Source organism: Myotis davidii, unplaced genomic scaffold, assembly GCF_000327345.1.
Source record: "Myotis davidii unplaced genomic scaffold, ASM32734v1 scaffold174, whole genome shotgun sequence".
In the NCBI taxonomy this organism is placed as follows: Eukaryota; Metazoa; Chordata; class Mammalia; order Chiroptera; family Vespertilionidae; genus Myotis; species Myotis davidii.
The window spans coordinates 4,354,166-4,358,669 of record NW_006289087.1 but is presented as its reverse complement, the minus strand read 5'-3'; the positions used below and the strand labels follow the sequence as shown (position 1 = coordinate 4,358,669).

Sequence of the window (4,504 nt, the reverse complement as noted above, 5' to 3'; positions counted from 1 at the left end):
TTCGATCCCCAGAAGGGTACGTGCAGGAGGCAGCCGATCAATGATTCTCTCTCATCATTGATGTTTCTATCTCTCACTCCCTCTCTTCCTCTCTGAAATCAATAAAATATGTATTTTAAAAATTATCCATTTGGACCATCTTTAAGTATATAGTTTAGTGGCAATAGTCATTAAGGAGTAGTTCCCCATTCTTCCCTCCCCTCAGGCCTTGGTAACCACTACCTTACTTTCAGTCTTTTATAAAAAACTGTCTATGCTAGGTACCTCATGTAACTGGAATCACACAATATTTGTCCTTTCACAACTGGCTTACTTCACTTAGAGTAATGTTTTCAAGGTTCACCTATGTTGTAGCACGTATCAAAATTTCATTCCTTTTTAAGGCTGAATAATAGTCCATGGTATGTCTATACCACATTTTGTTTTCCATTAACCCATGGATGGACATTTGGGTGGGTTTTTGTGAATAATGTTGCCATCAACACTGGTGTACACGTATCTGTTTGCGGCCCTGCTTTCATGTGCTTTGTGTGTGTTTTTCTTTTTGTTTTTACGTCTCGAAGCGAAATAAGATCGTATGGTAATTCTGTTTAACTTTTGGAGGAACTGCCAAACTATTTCCATAGCTGCTGCACCACTCTGCAATCCCATCAGCAATGCGCAGGATTCCAAATTTTCCACACCATGGCCTATGTTTATTTTCCATTTTTTTTCAATAATCCACGGGTGTGAAATGGCCCCTCTAAATTAGATTTGCGTTGTAAACTATTTTTTTAAAACTATACAAAGAGTTATTATTACATGGCTATTGTATCCCGAGTATAAATAACTAGCTAGTTACATCTGGTTCAAGCTCCAAAGTAGAAGGGAAGATATGCGGATACCTGTGCCATTTTAAACCTATGAACACCGATATTTCCCCAAACAAAACAAAACACACAAAAAAATTCTGAGTTTAGGATTTCAGCTTAAAATCCTACAGCCAAATATATATATATACATATTCCTTGCCCTCACCGAAGCTGTCTCCTTTATAAAACCATTCTTAGCCAAAAAACGAACTCACAGCATCCACAGAACTGCTGGCTGCAGACTTGACCCAGAGGCGGGACAGCGCCAGGCCTGCCGCGCATGCGCGTTTGCAGGCGCGCCTAGCCCCCAGCCCTGGCGCGTGCGTACGTGCGCGCGCGCGGGCACGTCGGACGCCGGAGGGGCGGGGCCTGCGGGACTCGGGGCGGGGCTTCTCGGTAGCTCCGCTTCCGTGGACACACGGGCAACGTGGTCACGGGGCCCCAGGAGCCCCCCATTTGCCTTCCTTTCTTCCCTGTTGGGGTTCCCCGGCCCCGCGTCCTGGCTTCTGGCCTAGGCGTCTGGCCCTCCGTCCACAACACGTGTCCGTGAGGGATTGCGGGTTCCAGCAGCAGTGGGTTCCCTGCCAGGTCTCCCTCCGGCCTCCCACAGGGATGTAGGCCATTGAGAATCACAGTTTTCGTAAATAATTTTTATTCATCTCTTTCCTGCTCCCCCCCACTTCCTTTCCCAACCCCTTCACCCCCCCCTTGCTGTCACCAAGCACCCCAAGGTATAGCACAAAGCCAAGTCCGCCTGCCTTTGGCATCGTGTCCTTCATTCTGTGGGTTTCTGAAACTCCTGGGTAATTCACACTCATGTCTGTCCTCCCCTCTGGATGTGGAGCTTTTCGGGGAGTAAGGACCCCTGTTTTAATCTTTGCGTCCCTAGTGCTTGGCCCAGGGTAAGCTCTTGGGAGATGGTGTTTAGTTTTGGGGTTTTGTGTTTTTTTGGGGTGTTTTTTTTTGGGGGGGGTGTTTAAGAAATGAGATGCAGCCATGCAGCCAGTGTTCGCAGGGGGCCGCCTGCCACAAGTTAAAAAACAATTCAACTCACTTCCTTTGAGTCAGCTGTGAAGGTGGGAGGGGGGAGGTGTCACAAGATGGTGCGTGGTTTACTGCCCAGGGAATTGCGAGGGGAACGCTGCGGTTTGGCCCTTTTTTAAAGGCTTTTAGAGGGTGAGGGGCTTTGTGCGATTTGGCGGGGAACGTGGCCTTGGAGCTGAGACTTGGGTCGCCTTCAGGGGGATGGTGGCTGGATGGTGGAGGGGGTTCGAGAGGGGACCCGGTGCGAAGGCTTGTCATTTTGGAAATGAGTCTCAGTTGGTTGAGCAGCGGGACCCCGGGTCACGTGGATGCTATCACCTTTAAGTAGTGGAGGATTTAAGTAGTGGAGGAGCTGGGGCTCGAACAGAGAGCTGCCTGGGGCCAGGATCAGTGTTCTGGAGAGGTAAGGTGAAAAACAAAACAAAACAAAACAAAATGCGTGCACACACACACACACACATGGAAATTGAACTAGCCCAGTGGTCGGCAAACTCACTAGTCAGCAGAGCCAAATATCAACACTACAACGATTGAAATTTCTTTTGAGAGCCAATTTTTAAACTTAAACTATATAGGTAGGTACACTGTTATTAACTAGGGTCCTCCTAAGGCTTAGGAAGAGCCACTCTAGGGGCCAAAACAGTGTTTTTCGGTCACGCTTCTAGGCTTTTGTTCTGTTTTTCCTTGGGCCAGTTTGCTTAAATGAACTATTCGTAGCTTTTTTTTTTTTTCAGTTTCAAGATTGATGACATTTTAAAAACTTGTAGCTTTATAGCTCTGAAAACTTGTAACTATATAGCTCTGAGTTGTCCATTGTGTGTGTTTGTGTGCGTGTGTTTGTGTGTGTGTGTGTGTATATGTTTTCCCCTTTGTACTTAAAGAATTATATCCAACGAGTTCTGCCCATTTTACAACTAAAATGCAATTTCTGTACATTTCGAGCTCCATTTAGGGAATAAAGCTCTTATTAGGAGTATGATTTTACATTGAACTTGGGTATTTGTGGTTATGGGATAGGAGATGTTTGGCTTCTGGTTAATCCAAATATGGGTAAACCAGTTTTAATAGCTTTACCATGCTCTTGGAATAAGGTGCTGGCTTAAAAGGGGGACTTGGCGACTAGGTGGATGGGTGTTGTTCTGTAGCATTCAGCTTTGCTTTTCAAGGTTGACAAAAAGAATTTAGAGGCACATTTCCGGTGTTTTGTTTTCTTGTAATCTTAAGAGTTTGAGGTTCTCTTCTAGAATACTTATGGCAGCCATAGAAGGAATGGGAGGGAGTGGAAGCTATATAAAGCCAAATCAATTTAAGCCTTTCCTGCTACTAAAATACCAAAGAAGTACTTTTTCTCAGGACGATGAAAACAAATGATAGTTAACAAGCTTTGTTCAGCTTCCCAGATGACATTAATACACTGTTATATATTTACTTAGGACACTGTAGTTCAGTGGTGTTCATGATATTCGTAATGACCTAATTTAATGTCTGTACTCCACCCTAAGTTACAAGGTTCATGCAGGCCCAAACTGTGCATGTCTTGCTTTCTCCACATATGGTCATGTTACGTCCCTGAAACCCCGGATTCTTGCGATCGCCCGGGAGAGAGATCACCAGAAACGAATGCAGAGCCTGGTACATTGTCTGAGAATTGAACCCAGGCCTTCCCGGTCACAGGTGAGAGTCCTACCACTCTCACGCTGGGTTCTTGTTATTGCCCAGAATAGAAATCAGAAGTGCTCACCAGAAACCAATGTAGAGAAAGGAGGTTTACTTGTGCACAAGGAAACCAGCACCACCAAGGGAAAGAACAGGCCTGCTCCTCGAACAAAGGCAGGGGGAAGTTTAAAGGGGCTTAGGTGGGGAAAGTGACGGCTAAGGATGTAGAGGCCAGGTTTGTATGGTGCTTGCCCAGTGTGACTGCCTGCTTCTTTATGTGTCACGTGTCTCGGGACCATGTTATATCTCCACCCAGGGGTATTTTTCTTTAGCAGTTCAATGAGGGGAGTTCAGGAAAGGATAGTCTTTCTTGCTAGTGTTCATGTGTGAACAAGGGAAAAAAACTTAATTTCCGTCGCCACCCCACCCCCTGCCAAAAAAAAAAACACCACACAAAATAAATGTTACAGGCAGCAGTGTACTTCAGTCTGGTGATGATTGGTTGTAAGGAGAAGGGAAGGTCTTGGCTTCCTGCCAGCTGGGCCCAGGGAGTAGCCTGCCTATCTCAGTGAGCCTTGGCCAACCGATTGGGTTGGCTCTTCAAGTTGCCAGTGTTGCTAAGTAATGGACGTTTTTCAGTCTCCTCTTATTTGAACTGTCAGCAGCATTCGGCTTTCTTGAAACACTGTCCTGGTTCTTTCTGCCTCTGTTCGCTTCTCCTGGTTTATTTTGCAGCCTCATCCTCCTCTGGCTATTAATGAGAATCCTCAATATCTGGTCCTAGGTACTCTTCTCGTCCTACATCTTTCTCCCTGGGCTAACCTCCATACAAGCCCACAGATTCTATTTTTACCTAAATACAGGAAGCACAGAGTGCATCTCCATTTTACGTCACAGTTGAGCTCCAGACATGTTTCTCCAATAACCTAGTAATCACTAGTTCATTAATCCAC

The 4,504-nt window shown here is 45.7% G+C and overlaps 1 long non-coding RNA gene across 1 annotated transcript in view; it reads right to left on the bottom strand.

Moving 5' to 3' along the window:
- LOC102755740 overlaps window positions 1-1,132 on the bottom strand; it is a 235,608-nt gene extending 234,476 nt beyond the window's left edge. Inside the window, exon 1 of the long non-coding RNA XR_435547.2 lies at window positions 1,067-1,132. This is a non-coding gene — a long non-coding RNA (uncharacterized LOC102755740). The remainder of the gene's footprint in view (window positions 1-1,066) is intronic.
- Between the last annotated feature and the right edge of the window lie 3,372 nt (window positions 1,133-4,504).